This window comes from Neofelis nebulosa, chromosome 3, assembly GCF_028018385.1.
Source record: "Neofelis nebulosa isolate mNeoNeb1 chromosome 3, mNeoNeb1.pri, whole genome shotgun sequence".
NCBI lineage: Eukaryota > Metazoa > Chordata > Mammalia > Carnivora > Felidae > Neofelis > Neofelis nebulosa.
Window position 1 is genome coordinate 203,178,165 of NC_080784.1, and position 6,910 is coordinate 203,185,074.

Genomic DNA, 6,910 nt, shown 5'->3' on the forward strand with positions numbered 1-6,910 from the left:
GTGAAGGCCTCTGGGAAGTCTGAGTAGGAGAATGCTCTTTGGTGACTAGATCAGAATGTCGTCCCTCTCCGTGGCAGGATTAAAATCATTGCTGCTTCGCAGATTGGACGGTTTCCCCTTAGGTGTGGAAACTCAGGGGCATTCCCCTTCCCCAAAGGGAGTCTCCGAAGACAAAGATGTTCTTTTCAGAGACAAAGCCAGCACCCTAAGGCCACAGAAAAGCACATCGGAGCTTGGCCAGGGCCGCGACGCTAGGGAGAAGCCCATCCATGCCCCTGCCTGGCTTACCCGGCCTCCTGCCGGGCCTCAGCCCATCTTCCCCCACCGTGAGCTGCAAAGGGCATCTGAGAAGCCCCAGGTGGTGTTACAGATGGCCGGTGCGGGGCTCTGTTTCTGGAACAGGCGGCATCTGGGTATGAAGCAAACAACTTCAACCCAGAGCCTCTTTCTCAAAAATTGGGTTATGAAAACACGAGTAATGTTTTAAAGTGGTTTTTAAGGGTGCTTCCCCGCTAGTGGTGGCGGTGATGGGTGGGGGAAGGGAACTTGTATTGGCCTGTTCTCTATTAGGACAGCGGCCGTCGGATGCTGAGGATCTGCTCTGTGCCAGGCGCTCTTCCGGGGGGGTGGGGGGTGGGGGGGTCACATATCTTTACTCGTTGAATCCTGTCGCCACCGTGGTAGTTCTCTATTGTTTTGTAATTGTTTTGCTTTTTTGTTTGTTTGTTTGTTTGAACTTCCTGGCATGTGTTTTGATTCCCTTCTTTGGACAGACTGTGCCCCCACCCACTCTTAGCCTGAGGGCTTGCCTGTGACCCAGGCCTTTGATAAGATCCCGTCCTTTGGCAAAAGTGATTGGTCCAAAGACAGGGCACGTGACCCAGGCAGGGCCAATCAGATTGTTCCCTGGACGTGCTTTATAGAAGCTAGGGGAAGTGGGTCTCCCCCTGCCAGGGTCCCCACACAGGGAGATGGGGGTCTGGCGCCCTGTGTCCCTGCCCACCATGCCCCAGAGACAAGCGGGGAGGGAGGTCTGAGGGTCTGAGTCCCTGTCCCAGAGCCTAAATCCTCACTCTGGAAGCCATTTCTTCACTCCTGAGGCACGTCAGCCCCCCTCTCAGCGTGAGGAACCAAGTACAGATCGGTTCCATTTGCTTCAGTTGCTCTGAGTTGGTCTTCTATCACTTGCGATGGACTGTGGTCACTACAGTGGCTCTTGACGGTCACGTCGGAGGCAGGCTTCACCGTAACCCCAGTGGACGGAGGAGGGAGCTGCGCTGAGTCCAGGACCCAGGGCCCACCGTCTTGCGCTCTGGGCCTCACACTCTTTCCATGCACCCTGTTCTCGAGTAAGTACCGCGTGGCCCCCACGGTGTGGCAATTTCACCATAAGCTGGACGAGGAGCCCGGGGCCCACGTGTAAGCCAGAGCTGTGTCTGTGTATCCGCACGTGTATCTATGTGTGCATGTTTGTGTACGTGTGTGTGTGTGTGTGCGTGCACATGTACGTTCTGGCTCGGGGAGCCAGGTGTTATTCAGCCCTAACAAGGAAGAAGATGCTGGCATCTGCCACAGCATGAAACTTGAAAACGTGGTGCTCCGTGAAGCAATCCAGACAACAAAAGGACAAATATCGTACGATGCCGCGTGGAGGAAATACCCAGAAGAGGCAAATCCAGAGAGACAGAAGTAGAGAGGCGGTTACGAGGGACTCTGGGCAAGGAGAGAGCGGGGAGCGAGTGCTTAATAGGGACGGGGTTTCTGTTTGGAAAGTTCCGGAGACCGGAGGGTGGTGGTGGCTGGTCAGCAAACTGAATGTACTTAACGTCGCTGACTTGTACACTTAAAAGTGCCTAAAATGGTAAATTGTATGTTGTTATGTATTCTACCGCAATTAAAAAAATTAATAATGTCAAAAAACACCTGGGATAGATTTGGAAACATTTTGCCGGAAGCAGGAATGGACGTGCTTAGGAAAATCCTGGCAGAGATCGACACCTCTTGCTTGGGTACTCTTAATTCCTTCTAGGCAGCAATACGAGACCAACAGATTCAATACTTCTCACAAAAACAAGGTTGATAAAATTCATGGCACGTTTACACTGTAAATCTACAATTAACATGAGAAAAAAAAAGCCCAGGCCCTGAACCTTGAACAGGTGTTATAAATTAAATTGGGTCCCCTCAAAATTTACACGTTGGAGTCTTAACCCCCAGGACCTCAGAATGTCACCTTGGGGCACCCGGGTGGCTCAGTCGGTTGAGTGTCCAACTTCGACTCAGGTCATGATCTCATGGTTCGTGAGTTCAAGCCCCACATCAGGCTCACTGCTGTCAGTGCAAAGCTGTCTTCAGATCCACTGTTCCCCTCTCTCTGCCCCTCCCTCGATTGTACTCTCTCAAAAATAAATAAACATTAAAAAAAAAAAAAAAGAAAAGAATGTGACCTGATTTGAAGAGAGGATCTTTACAGAGTAATCAAGTTAAAATGAGGTCATCAGGGTGGGCCCTAGTCCAACATGGCAGGTGTCCTTATAGAAAGGGACATTTGGACACAGAGGAGGCAGAGATCGGGAGACATGTCTACAAGCCAGGAAGTGCCAATGATGCCGTTAAACCCCAGAAGCTGGGGGGCGGGGGCAGGGAGAGGCAGGGAACAGACCCTCCCTCACAACCCCAGAAGGAACCAACCCTGTGACACCTTGATCTTGGGTCTCTAGCCTCCAGAACTGTGAGGCCACAGATTCCTATTGCTTACCAATTTGTGGTACTTTGTTATGTACCTAGGAAGCTCACACTGTTGGCTTAAAACAACAGATATTTTGGGGGCATCTGGGTGGCTCAGTCAGTTAAGCATCTGACTCTTGGTTTCAGCTCAGGTCATGATGTCATAGTTTGTGGGTTCAACCCCCATGTGAGGTTCTATCTCTTTCCCTCTGTGTCTGCCCCTCTCCCACTCATGCTCTCTCTCTCTGTCTCTCTAAATTAAATAAATAAATAAGCTCAGAAAAACAAATTTTTTCCTCCTGCTACGTCTGTGTTCAAATTTCCCTCCTCTCTCTCTCTCTTTTTTTTTTTTAAAGTTTATTTATTTATTTATTTAGAGAGAGGGTGTGTGCAGGGCAGTGGCAGAGAGAAAGGGACAGAGAGAATCCCAAGCAGGCTCCACACTGTCAGTGCAGAACCCAAGATGCGGCTCGAGCTCATGAACTGTGAGATCATGATCTGAGCTGAAATCAAGAGTCAGAAGCTTAACCAACTGAGCCACCCAGGTGTCCCAAATTTCCTCTTCTTTTAAGGACACCAGTCATATTAGATTAGAGCCCACTCTACTCCAGTATGGCCTCATCTTAACTAATTAACATCTGCAAGGACTTCATTCCCAAAAAGGTCGCTTTGACAGGCACTGGGGCTTAGGACTTCAATGCATCTTTCAGTGGGATACCACTTAACCCATAACAATCTGCCTCTGGCCCCCCAAATTCATGCCCTTCTTATATGCAAAGTACATTCACACTATCCCTATATCCCCCGAAGTCTTAACCATTCCAGCATCTAAATCCCATCAAGTCAGGCTCGGATCTCTACTCCTTTCTGTGCCCAAGGCTGCACGGGGGACACACTCAGGGAAAGCCTGGTGGAGAGTACAGAATCCTACACCGATTCCAGGAGCCAGCTTCTGTGCCACTCTGTGCCACTCTTCAGTGCAGAGCAGAGCAGCCACGGCCACCACCACCACTACCAGCATTTACTCACGTCCTCACTGCTCCCCGCCCTTCTGCGGACGCTGCTCTTGGGATCCTGCCTTGTGTCACTCAGACCAGGATTGGAATCCCCGAGCCTGGAGGGAGGCGTAAGACAGAAACTCATGATCAGAATAAAACAGAAAGCTTGGCTCCTTCCCTCAAGATGCTTATCACAGTGATCTGTGACTGTTTACCTAAAACAACCTGAAAAATGCAGGAGATTGCATTTTGTAAAACAAAGCGAAACTGTTTGTACGGACCTTTTGTTTCTTGTTGCAGAGACTCCATGTCCCCAGACAGAACTGAAAAGTGTTTTTCATTACAAGTCTGGGATTTGGACACAAACTGAGCAAAATTAACAAAACAAAACAAACCAAAACAAAACAAAACAAAACAAAAAAACATCTGTAGGATCTGTAATGATGTCACCTCTCGTTTCTGATCTTGGTAATTTGTACCTGCTCACTCTTTTTTTTCCAGGTCGGTTTAACTAGGGTTTATAAATTTTATCAGCCTTCTCAAAGGACCAGTTTTTTACTTAACTGGTTTTCTCTATTGTTTTCTGTTTTCTACCTCACTGATTTCCACTCTGATTCTTTCTTTTCCGCTGCTTACTTTGGCTTTGCCTTTGTCCGGTTTCTTAAAGTAGAAGGTGAAGTCAATAACTGACCTTCCCTTTGTCCTTAAATTTTTTTTTTTCTCAAGCAGCTTTGTTGAGATATGATTTGCACACCATGTAATTCACTCTTCTAAAGTATATCCTTCTGTGGTTTTTTAGGATGTTCAGAGATGTGTGCCACCATGACTATAATTAGTTTTAGGACATTTTCGTCACCCCCAGAAGAAACCCCATACCCATTAGCTCTCACCTCCAGCTCCTGGCATCCACTAAACTACGTTTCATCTCTATTGATTTCCCTATCTGGGACATTTCATATAAATGGGACCATATAATATTCTGTCTTTTGTGACTGGCTCCCTTTGTTTGGCAGAATGTCTTCAAGATTCAACCATTTTGCAGCATGTATCAGTATTTCATTCTTTTTTATGGCTGAGAATATTCCATTATATTCTATCTTATGGGTCTAGCCCATTTGTTCATCCATTCGCCACTCCACGGACATTTGGGTTGTTTCCACATTCTGCTATTATGAATCAGGCTGCTATAAATGTTCACGTGCATGTTTTTAGGTGGACGCATTCGCATTTCTCTGGGGCACACCCTGAGGAGTAGAACTGCTGGGTTGCACAGGAACTCTGTTTTATAGGTGAGGCACCACCTGACTGCTTTCCAGAGCAGCTGTGCACCACTTACGTGCCCACCAGCAGTGCGTGAAGTCTCTGGTTTCCCCACACCCTCGCCAACGCTTGCCGTTACCTGACATTTGGATCGTAGATATTCTGGCACTGCCCGGAATAACAGCTTCAACAGCTGCTGCTAAGCACCTGCAGGGAAATGCCGTCTTTCTTCTTTAAGGAGCTCACGGCGTTGTCTCCTGGTGCTGTGCCTTCCCCTTATCTCTCCCCAGATGGCTGTTCTCACAGAGTCCTTCCCCCTGCTGGCCCTCAAGGGTGGCTCCAAATCTTTTATCCTTTATCATGTGCTGTGAGTGTCGACACAAGGTCAGGCCACTGTCTTTGGGGAACAGCTATGGGAACGGGCAGTTCAAGTGCAGGCTTCCATCCCAGATGGTGGGAAGGGAGGAAGCAGACAGAGAAGGTTCTGGAAGGAAGAGCATGTGTGCACGTGGGGCAGACGGGCTCGGAGGGGTGGGTGTTTGTTTCTGCCTCTGCGGAATGTGGTCTCAGAAGGAGCAAGGGTCTCGGTAGAAGGGAGCGTGGCTTCCAACATCCCCTCTGCCATGGTCTGCAGACTCTTGACTCTCCGGGACTCAGTTTCTCTGTGAAACAGGGAAAAGAGAACCCGCCAAGGCTTTACACAGTTGCTGTGGTTAATTCAGTCAGTCATGCGCTGAGCCATGCTGGGGGCCAGGTGGGTTTCAGACCCAGGGGAGTGGGGTCTCAGTCCACAGAAAACAGCTGTCGTTATCGGTTGACATTGTGCCTTTCAAGTCAAGTGTGAGTCATGAACCAGGGCCTGGGAGGGATTTGGGACCAACATAAAGAACTTCATCACCAGAGGCAGTGAGCTTGCTGTCGATGGAGGAAACCAGGCGGCTGCTGGCTGACCTAACAATTACAATCCGAGGTGATGATAGCATGTAGTGAGCACATGGAGGAAAGGCCCAGAGAGTGAGGGCAAAGTGACAAAGAGGTCAGCTGGGTGGGACTTTAACTCTACCCCAAAGTGATAGGATCTTGGGCAGACCTCCCAAGTCGTCAGGATGGCACGTAGGTTTGGCAGATGTGACCACAGCTGCCTGCAGGGCCCCCTGGAGGGAGGGGAGGGGGCCCTCTGGCTGAGGGAAGGGGCCCCCCCCGCCCCCCCGCAGTGGACTGGTGATGTCATCTGCTGCCATGGCGGGGGAGGGTGGCAGGTGCAAGCCCTGTGCCGCAACCCGGCTGACCCTGATGCAGTGTTCCCAGAGGGAAGGACTAACCCGCGTGTTCCACTGGACTGCGGGGTCCTTGAAGGGGGAAGGGTCGGTTATTTTCACTGCTGGGTCCCCACCCCCAGCAGAGGAAGGGCTGGGCACACGTGAGGTCTTTGGAACCGGCGGCTGACCGCCTCGGGGCTCATGGTGTTTTGTGACAGAGTCAGAGTGGGAGCCTTGTGATGGTCAATTTCGCGTGTCTTCCCAGCTGCGCTCGGGGATGCCGGTTGGCTCGTGGAACACTCTCTCTGGCTGTGCGTGTGCGGGTGTCTCCGGAAGAGATCAGCACTTCAAGCGGTGGGCGGAACGGAGCAGGGCTGTGCTCCCCGATGTGGGGGGCACCCCCCAGTCCACCTCCACTGAGGGGGGAGGAAGGGCGGATTTGCTCTCTGGGCTTCAGCTGAGACATCCACCTTCTGCCACCCGCAGACACGGGCGCTCCCGGCCCTCTGAACTTCCGACTCCACCCGACCACCCTTCAGCTTTGCTGGGTCTCCAGCTTGCAGATCGTGGGGCTCCTCGGCCTCCGTGACCTTGTGAGCGGATTCCTATGATAAAACTCCTCTTTGATGTGTCTCTCTATATCCTACTGGTTCTGTTCCTCTGGGG

At 50.7% G+C, this 6,910-nt stretch overlaps 1 long non-coding RNA gene across 1 annotated transcript; it reads right to left on the reverse strand.

Moving 5' to 3' along the window:
- Positions 1–2,076: 2,076 nt before the first annotated feature.
- Positions 2,077–6,142, reverse strand: LOC131507877 (uncharacterized). Its single transcript, XR_009259769.1, has 2 exons — positions 5,125–6,142; positions 2,077–3,841 (listed from the first exon to the last, which is right to left on the reverse strand). It is a non-coding gene; the product is annotated as an uncharacterized LOC131507877 (long non-coding RNA).
- Between the last annotated feature and the right edge of the window lie 768 nt (positions 6,143–6,910).